The sequence below is a fragment of the Triticum urartu genome, chromosome 2, assembly GCF_003073215.2.
Source record: "Triticum urartu cultivar G1812 chromosome 2, Tu2.1, whole genome shotgun sequence".
NCBI classification, from domain to species: Eukaryota; Viridiplantae; Streptophyta; class Magnoliopsida; order Poales; family Poaceae; genus Triticum; species Triticum urartu.
The window spans coordinates 331,697,475-331,707,965 of NC_053023.1; the positions used below are offsets into that span (position 1 = coordinate 331,697,475).

The window sequence follows — 10,491 nt, forward strand, 5'->3', positions numbered from 1 at the left end:
TCGTCAAGGCATATCATTTTCATATCTATTATTTTCTCTAATTCGCTACGGTTTAAGAGCAGTTTCAAATTTACTAAATCGCGGAATTCTGTTTTCAAATTTTTTCAAATTTTCGGTACTTTTTTAGCTCCATCTTTTTAACCTTTTTCGAAATGAGACATGTAATATACTGTTGAAAAGCTATGGACGAGGCGCAACTTTCATATGTTGAAAAGTTTTTGAGATTCCTTACGGTTTTAAGTTAATTTTGAAAACCGCGTGGCCGACGACGAGTGACAGCGGCCGTTTTTTGCGAATTTTTTACAAACCGCTGGTCAGAATGATTCAAACAATAAGCCGTTGGAAAGATATCGACGAGGCGCAAATTTTTCATGTAGAACACTCTCTCTAATTCCTTATGGTTTAAGAGGAATTTTGAATTTACCGAAATGCGGATACTCTGTTTTTCGCGACATCCAAATCGACGTGCGTACTTCATCCGACTGAAAACCGCATTGCATCAGACGAAAAACCGCACTGCATCAAAGAGTCAAATGAACTTCATAATATTTTTTTGTCAGACGTAAATTTTCTCAGACGAGTTTTTGTATGAAGGAGAGTGGACCGCAGAGACGAGAGCAAGTGAACCTCAACATATATCCAAGTGAACAACACTACCATCTTGTTGTTTCCCTAATTTTTTTGCGCTTTCATGTTGGGAACACGTGAACAACATCACTCTCAAAAATGAACCACGTCCGAGGACCAAGTGCACTGCATGTGTTTAACGGAATCGACTGAGTTTTGAAACACACAAGCACATCGTGCACTTCACATAATCGACCGAGTTTTGAAACACACAAGCACATCGTGCACTTCACACACCAGCCATGCAAACCGCAAGCAGTTCCCAAACGGACTGCATCTATTTTTTACAAAAAATAAATACATTTGACTGAAGTGGACCATAGTACTCCTCAAAGTGGTGCATCACCCTTTTTTCATGAAAAATGAACCTCTCCAACATACCAAGCGGACTGCATGCCGCGGCAAGCCAGCTGCAAGACGAGCCGCACGAGTTGTACGCCACGCTCTTCATCGTCGTCGCGCATAGGTGCAGCCAGCGGGCTGCACCAACGAGAGTGTTGTACTACACGCCGCTGGGGGCGGACTACGTGTTCCAGCGAGCCGCGCGTCCATGTGGGTGTCGACAAACTGAAAGCATTCACGAGCTGAACCGCTGGTCTACAGAGCCCTTCTAGCAAAAATGCATCTACGCAGGAGGAGAGGCAGATTCTTGCCAGTGAACTACAAGGCCAACCTAGTTTCTGTTCAACACGCAAACAAAATTAAAATCAAGGTGTGGCGCACTACTCGCGGCATCCGACTGTACTGCACATCCAAAGTTAAGAAAAAAGGAAGAAAACCTTTCTGAACTGAACGGGTTCGTCGCTGCTGTTTGACCTTCATCGTGTGGGATCCCAAGCAAGATAGGGAGGAGGGCAGGAGGTCGCCGCCGAGGAACGAACCACCACACTGGGTATGGACTGCAGCAGGCGTCACGGCCAACTGCCACTGTTGGGGTAGCGAACGTTTGTAGCAGGACCTGCGAACTAAACAGGCCATAGCGCCCGAGACCTTGGACGCGAGCCGCCAGGATTGATGCATTGTGGACCTCGCGCGGGGTGTCGGACACCCCCACGCCCCTCTGGATGCGCTCGATGGTGGTAGGCGGGAGGTGGAGGAACTGGGAGGGGAGAGTCACCGGCGACCCCCGAGCTCAACGTCCGACCATCCAATCTATGAAGCCAAGTCACCCTCGATATGGGGACGGAGAGGACGCCCCCAGGAGGTCTTGGCGTGGATCCGTCGTCGAGCAGCCGCTGGTGGATAATGGCAGGGCAGATCTAGCTGCCCTCGTCCAAGTGGTTCGCAGGGATGGCGACGCGCAGATCCGATGCCGACCACGCGTGGGAGGACTGCAATGGGCGGATCCGGTGGCTTGCCTGCGTGGGGGAAGGTGGGGCGGGGAGGGTAGGTGGTTTGAGGTGGTGCGGCGGCACAAGAGGGTGGAAGTGGTGCGGCGGTGCAGGGAAGGGAGGTGGCGTGGCGGTGGGAGGTCGCCGGCCTGGGGGCGCGGCGGTGGGTTGGTGGATCGGGGGAGGAGTGGGGGGAGGTGGGGGGGGTTTTCTTTTTTTTCGTGCGGTTCGGTTTACGTGGGTTAGTCGGGGTGTTATGAGAATAAGGTGGGGATGTGCAAAATAAGGTCTTAAGAGGTGTTGTTAGAATAAGATCTTAAGAGACGTGCAGAATAATGCTGTCCTATATATACTAGATCCCAGGATTAGAATAGTTATTTAGATCACGAGACGCCCTATATAGGGGCTGAGCGGATGCTCCCGAACCCACCTCGCTACCGTACCTCCCCACGCCCCCACTCCCTCCCAGATCTAGCGAACCTTCCCACGCCCCACTTCCTCTCTGCTCCAGCCACCCTCCCCGTCGGCTCCGGCCTGCCCCCGCCCAGGGAACCAGCCGTCGTGCCTCTCCCACCCCGGGAGCTGGCCGCCGCGCCGTCCGCCGCCCAGGGAATCGTCCGCCGTGTCGCCCCTTCCTTGTATTGGGCCGCCGCTGGGGATCACGCCACCGCTGCCGCTTCCTTCGCCCTCCACGGATCACGCCGCCGCCGCCACCCTCCCCGGATCACGCCACCACTGTCCGCCGCTAGCTACTGTTGCCTCCGCAGTCCTCTGCTAGCTGTCGCTGCAGTCCACCGCTAGCTCAGGCAGGGGAGGCAGTACTTATCCGGCTACCTCTGCGTCACCTGTTGGCACACTGAACAGCATCCGGACACCACCACGGATTGCCCCTGGTGCTGCTCGAACTTCTCCACGCGGGCGACTGGTCGCTCGAACTTCCCCTTGCCAGCCATGGTGGGCCTCTGTAAACTCTCATGGCGGCTCCTCCTCTCCTGTAGTACAAGTGAGGTCAACTGCAGCTCGATGGAGGCGCAAAAATTTGTGGTATGCACTAACACAAATCCTCCAGGCTGCCTGTATCGTTAGCGGCAGAAGCTAGTTCAGTTATGAGTTCTGACATATGCTAGAGGAATTTCCTTCAATCCAAACTGAGTAGAGCTTGTGGCATCTCTTTCTTATTTTTTCCGTGTGAAAAATTATGAGAAGGAAGGAGTTATCTCGCTAGATGAGCAGTTCCACTTTAGTTCTTCCTATAGATTCTTCAATTTTTATTTCCCAAGTATTATGTTCTCTTAGATATTAGATTAGTACTCTGTCTTGCAAGCAAGGATGCTCTGAAAAAATCAAACACGTGATGCTTGATACACCATGGCTCAAGTTCTCTACAAATTTTGTTGAAGGTCATCGGCCTGTCCTAGCACACGGACGTGCTGTACGCCTTGGCCGTCTCTTTCCTGGTGACGAGCTTGATGGTGACGCCGCATTCCGCATTACAACCTGGCGCCACCCTCCGCCCGAACTATGCCGGCAGTGCATCTGAAGACCTCGTTCGTCCTTGAGCTCCTGTTCCACGCAATCAGACGCACATACACAGACACAGCTGTACCCCGTATACTTGAGCTTCAAAGCTTCTGAACTCTTTGAATTTGTGTGCATGTTTTCTTTATTGTGTCATTGCATAGCTCCTTCTGAACTCGGTGAATTAAAGAACTTGTGGTTCAGAGAAAAGAGAAGCATTTTATTATCAAGTGGTCACGGATCAGCTCTAAAACTTGCATCTTTCAACTCTGTTGTTCATACCAAAAATAAAGCTAAAATAGGAGCCTAGTAGAAAAAATAGCAGAAGTTCAATTTATTCATTTTACGAAAAGACATAGAGAAAACAAAAGTCCACTTTGCATAGTGAACACCCGAAGTTCAAATATTAAATGCAAGGCAGAAGAAAGTAAAAAAGATCTAGTGGTCAAAATAAAACCCACGAACTAAAAATAACATTTAAAAAAACAAAAGTTCAATATAAAAAAGTGAACATTTTGATGTTAAAAATTGTAAAGCAACTAACCCCCTTAGGGTTCACCCAAAACAAGGAGTCCTGATTCAAATCAGAGACAAAAATGAAAACCGATTTTACCCATTTCTAAAAGGAACGCGGAAGTCCAAAATTTAAAAGATGGAGCAGTTAAAAATTTATATACAAAGAAGAAAACAAGCCTCACCCAAAAAATGTTAACTATGTAAATTTAAGTAATTAGATAGTTCGAAGAAAATATTACACGTGTATAAAATTTTCACCATGGATTTCCTTTTTTCAAAAAAGTAACCCCCAAAAAATATAATACATGCATTTTATGTTTGTAAGAAAATATATTTTGTCCATTTCGAAAAAAACAATGGAGGTCAAATTAAAACAAAAGGAATAATTCAAAAAAAAGTTCAATAAGAAAACAAAGTTCAAAAATATTAATTGCACGTGAAGGTCATGTTTCAGAAATTCCGAAGTTCACGTCTACCACGTACAGAATAAAAATCATCAAATGAAAAAAGGGACCGCCAAGGCCATTTCACCGAAAAGCAAAAAATGCATAAAATTTCGTGACAAAATTCTATAAGAAGTTCAAATTTAAAACCGAAAACAGGTCAACATTAAAATAAATGAAGTTTCTAATATCTAAAAGACAAATTTGGAAGTTCAAAAAAATTGAGCAAGAAGGTCAAAAAACTAGTTCAGAAATCTTTATAACGGATTTTTCCCATTTGTAAAAAAATCAGAGCAGTTCAAATTAAAAAGAGGAACATTTTAAAAGATTATACAAAACTGATTTCCCCCATTCTATAAAAATTATAAGTTCAAATTAAAATAACGACGCGGTATCATTGTATATATAAAAAAACATTTTCCCCCTTACTAACCAATAAAACTAAGAAGTTCATATTTTAAAAATGGTGAAGTTCGATGTCTATAAAAAATCGAATCTCTCACATTATTAAAAAATAAAACCTAGAAGTTCAAAATTTTAAAACAAAGAAGTTCAAAAAACTCGATTTTCCTTGTTACTAAAGAATAAAACTAAGAAGTTCAATTTAAAATAATAGAGAAGTTCATAGTTTATAAAAACCTCAGATTCTCGTTCTAAAGAATGACTAATAAGTTCAAATTAAAATAAGGGAACAACAAAAAAGTTATAAAAATGATTTTCCCCATTTTTTAAAAAATTAGGAAGTTCATTTAAAAATATAGAGTAATTCAATGTACATTAAAAACAAATTTTTTTCTTGTTACTGAAGAATAAAACCAAGAAGTTCAATTTAAAAATGGGGAGAAGTTTGGTGTTTAATTAAGAAATATAAAAGATGGAAAAAATAAAATCAGGAAGTCCATATTAAAAAGATGGAGAAGTTCGATGATTATAGAAACTCAGATTTTCCTTGTTATTAAAGATTGGAAACAAGAAGTTCAAAAATAAAAAACAAGAAGTTCAACTTTTAAAAATATAACACTTCAAAATTTCATAAAGAAGATTAAGAAATAAAATCAGGAAGGCCATATTAAAAAGATGGAGAAGTTCGATGATTATAGAAAACTCAAATTTTCCTCGTTATTAAAGAATGGAAATAAGAAGTCCAAAAATAAAATAACTAGAAGTTCAACTATTAAAAATAGAGTGCTTCAAAATTCATAAAGAAAGGTTAAGAAAAATCAGATGAAAAATTCATTAAAAACTCAAATATTTTCACGTAACCGAGAGAAGTTCAGGTTGATTACTGCCAGAAGTTCAAGTACTACACGGTGTGCATGTTGTATTAAAAAAAGAATAAAAAATAAAACACTAAAAGTTTTGTTGTTACAAGTTCATGTCCTTCGTCAGAGAAAGTTAAAATAATTATTGTGAGAGAGATTTGTACAAAAGAAATATCATTTGTGTAACTCTGATGATGTATGAGAAAATTACAAACGAAAATATGTCACAGAAGTTCAACTGAAAATAGCAGGAAGTTCAATTACTACAGTGGATGAATTTTAGATGAAAAACTTTTAAAATCGTCGCGAGTATGAAAAAACGATCAATATGGAAAAGTTGCATGTTTACAACAGCTTTCCAACGGTATGTCATTTGCTCAATTCCGGTGAGTGGATGGAGAACTACGAGTAGTGGATGGAGAGCTACGAGCAAAAAAATCACGTGAAAAACAAAGTGAAGTTCAGGTACATTCGCCGAGAAGTTCAGGTTCTTCACGCGGTGCATTTTTTAAGAATCTGTTTCATGATAAAGGCAGAAGGAATGATCTCGCCATTTTCAAAATTACTTTAAAACGGCTAGGAATCAGAGAAAACCAACAACATGAAAAAGTTTCGCATTTTCCTTAGCTTTTCAGCAGTATATTATTTGCCCCATTGCAATAAAGTTTGTAAAAATTACGGCGAAAATACGTTTATAGCCATTTTCAAAACTGACATAAAACCGTAATGAATTAGGAGAAACGATATATATCGAAAAGTTCCGCATTTGTTCAAGCTTTCCAACGCCATATCATTAGCTGCATTCGGACGCACGGTTAAAAAATTAGCTCGAAAATACGAACTCGGCAGGACTTGGACCATTTTCTAAATTACTCTTAAACCATTCAAACTTAGATAAAAACTTTTAAGATGAAAAAGTAGCGCATTTTCATAAGCTTTCCAATTCCATATCATATGCCTCCATTGGATTAGCCGTTTAGAAATGACATCGAAAAAACGAACTCATCTGTTCGGTTTATGAAATTTTACGTTTTTTCAAATTACTCTTGAACCATAGGGAATTAGAGAAAACTTTCAACATGTGGAAGGAGCGGTTTTGCAGCAGCTTTCCAACGCCAGATTATATGTCTCATTCCGATAAACGGTTTAGAAATGCGATCGAAAATACGATTCACGTTTTTTGTGCGAAGAAAAAACGGTTTTCAAAACTGCTCTTAAACCGCTTATATTTTGCCAAAAATTTAAGTTGGGTCGTGATATTGGGGTCCATCGCTTTCCAACGGTATGTCACAAGCCCCATTTGGGCAATGTTGGCGGAAGTTCAACCTAGTTCACACGGAAGTTCAACGTACTACTAGCGGCGCAGGTCAGGTTGTGATCAGAATATTATTCTGATCCCGTGATCAGAATAGTGTTTATGTGTGTGTGTGTGTCTATATATATATATATTTCAGTCCTCTACAACATTCACTTATTGCTAATTCTTCAAGTTGTCTTTTCTGCTAAGTGAATGTGATCGGACCCTTCCCCCTCTATTCTATACTCAACCTAGTCTGTTCACAAATTCGTCATATGCGTTCTATTTGAAACCCGTTCAAAATCATCACTGTGTCCTTGTCAGCTGAAGAATCTGCGAACGAAGCATTAAAATTTTCATATCCCAAATTTTCAGCTTTTGCCGCTCAAATCGTTCCACATCCCACGATAGGATTTATCTATTCACCCACGATCTCACACGATCGCCACCGCTCTGTACGTGGGTGACACATGTCGCTAGGATGAGAAGGGCCAGAGGCACGTTCGTCCAATTTCTTTGGGCGAGCAGTTTTTCACTTCAGCCGTAAATACCCCTCGCCCTCCTTAGACTTCACTTACCCCGCTCGACCTCACTCCCCTCGCTTGAGCTTCCAAACCTAGAGCTGCCGCTACTTCCATCGTGGCCGGTGAGGAAGAGCTTCACCGCCTCAGCCTCGTCTTCGTCGTACTCACGCCGGCCGCGGAAATCTTCACTCTGCCTCCGTCGTAGCTGTCTTCCTCTACCAAGTTAGGGCGTGGAAGATCTGGACTGACGAACTTCCAATCTACAACTCCTTGTTCGGCGTGTTCTTCGTCAAGGGTAATTAAAAGTTACTTTTACCGCCCTTGTTGATTCTGATGATTTCCTCAAATTCTTCAAAAGGTGTTTATTCCTCAACTTCCATACTGTAAACACCTCACACAAGCATATATTCTTGATCTATCTCTCTATGCTACGTTTTTCTTCAAGATTCCTCAATTTTGTGGATTTTTTCAATCTATACGATTCTGGAACCTAAGTCGAAGAACACATAGTGAAATTCCTCAAGACACCTTTGGTCAAATTTCTCAAACTTGTTCTATTTTTGAAAAACTTCTGAGAACGCATGTGACCTCTCCAAATTCTTCGCACCTATACTCTGTACACAGGTACTCATGTCCGCTGCTGAATCACTAGGTTCTCATCAACTTAACTCATTTGTAGCGTTCCTCGAAGACAGATTGCATACCTCTTCAGAGAACTCTGTTATTCAAATTCCTCAGCTAAAGAAAATGGCTGATGGCAAGAAACCTCATAAGGGAGGAAGAAATTCGAAGTCAACACTGCTTTTGAAATCCCTGGAGATAGCTATGCAGGGTACTGCACACCTCCTGAGGTGAAAGTGCGTGATATCGACTAGAGGGGGGGTGAATAGGCGATTTTTATGAATTCTTCACTAAGGAATTTGCGAGTGAGGAAATTCCTGAGTGAAGAACTTCTTGTAGCGGAATAAGTACTCAGAAGTAAACATAACAGAGTATGAGCATGGTCTTCATGATGAAATGAAAACGAGCACAGAGTACAGAAAGCATAATCACAGGATAAACAGAATGAAGACAAATAGACTGAAGAAATTGAGCTGAGGAAATAGAGAATGTCTTCAGTCAAAGTCTTCAAATAGATATGAACAAGCACACAACACAGAAATGAGGAAATGGAAGGGTTGAGGAAATGGAACCAGTTATCTCAGTGAAGACAATGATTTGGTAGACCAGTTCCAACTGCTGTGATAGTTGTACGTCTGGTTAGGGCGGCTAGGTATTTAAACCTGAGGACACACAGTCCCGGACACCCAGTCCTGAACACGCAGCTCAGGACACTTAGTCCTCACCGTATTCCCCTTGAGCTAAGGTCACACGGACCTCTCCCAATCACTCGTGGTAAGTCTTCAGGTGACTTCCAAACCTTCACAGACTCGGTCACTCGGTGATCCACAATTTCCTCTTGGATGCTCTAGACCATGACGCCTAACCGTCTGGAAGATGCACAGTCTTCAAAGGTAACAAGCGTCGGATCCACGTAGGATCAATTTCTTCAGTGATGCTCAATCACTTTGGGTTTGTAGGTGTTTGGGTTTGGGTTTTCCTCACTTGATGATTTTCACTCAAAGTCCTCGGAGGATGGGATGCTCTCAAATGACAAGTGTCAGTTTTTCTCGGAGCAGCCAACCAGCTAGTGGTTGTAGGGGGCGGGGCTATTTATAGCCTAGGGAGCAACCCGACATGATAATACATAAATGCCTTTCAATGATATGACCGTTAGGTGGGTAGATATTTTGGGACAGCTGGCGCATAGCATAGCAACGGTCAGAATTTTGAGTATCAAATTCCTCGGGGCTATCATGTTCCTCACTGTGTAGGCAATCCGCACTGGCGAATTCCTAACTCCTCAGTCAGAACAAATTCCTCAGAGACCAGAAGAACTTCGTCTCTGTCACTGAAGAAATTGACTGAGCTGTATGAGATTTCCAATGGCTTCACTCGAAGGGATTGGTAGGTGTAGGATTTGAGTTGAGCATCACTTGGAAATTTTTCCTTAGTATTTCCTTGACCCCCTTTAACAGTACGGTGTTTCCTATGACTCAAGAAAGAGAAAATGAAACTACGAAAACAAAAGTCTTCACGCTTCATGTTCATCGAATGAATACCAAGTCTTAGGATTACACCAATTTCTTCACTTTAAAAGTCTTCAGAAATCCAAAGTCTTTAGTCAAAGAACTTCATTTTTAGGGGTTGACTTTCTCTATAAATATCAAACTCCTCATAGACTTATAGACCTGTGTACACTCACAGACGCATCAGTCCCTTAACCTATAAGTCTTCAATACACCAAAATCACTAAGGGGCACTAGATGCACTTACATGAGGAAACAAAGAATGAGCGCAAAGTGTGCATTCAGAAGATTGAGAGGAGATGGGCCAGAGAATGGAGGGAATATCGTATGTCACTCCCAAGTACATGAAGAAATTTGATGTACACCCTCCATGCCCAAGACCTCCATTGGCACTTAACCAAGTTGCTGATCCCTCTAGCATCAGAAGAGGTGAGGAATTTCCCGCTGAATGGGCCAAGCGACAAGCTAAACTGGCCAAAGAGGCCAAAGAGGCAGTGAGGAAATTCAACGAAGACACTATTGTTGCTGCTGCTATTGCTGAGGCCTCTGCTAGCAAGCCCAGGAAGTCTATGCAAAAAAATACTGCACACAAGTCTAGTGCTTCAGCCTCAATGCCCTCAAGACCCAACTCTTCAAAGCCCTCACATCAAATTCCTCAAGCTGCTCCAGTTCCTCGAGCTGCAAAATCTTCAGCTGCTCCTACTAAGTCCTCAGCACCTGTGCATCTTGCCTCTTGCCAAAGGACCACGGGCATCTCTGTCCGATTTCGGGTTCCGGCAGACCCTTGAGGTTCGAACACTGGGGTGCGCGTGGAGATTTCGCCTCCTACCTACCTGCACCCCAC

The 10,491-nt window shown here is 42.6% G+C and overlaps 1 long non-coding RNA gene across 1 annotated transcript; it reads right to left on the reverse strand.

Annotated features, from left to right (window-relative positions):
- Window positions 1-781: 781 nt before the first annotated feature.
- LOC125541524 lies at window positions 782-2,151 on the reverse strand. The gene is made up of 2 exons (XR_007297566.1): window positions 1,407-2,151; window positions 782-1,307 (listed from the first exon to the last, which is right to left on the reverse strand). It is a non-coding gene; the product is annotated as an uncharacterized LOC125541524 (long non-coding RNA).
- Between the last annotated feature and the right edge of the window lie 8,340 nt (window positions 2,152-10,491).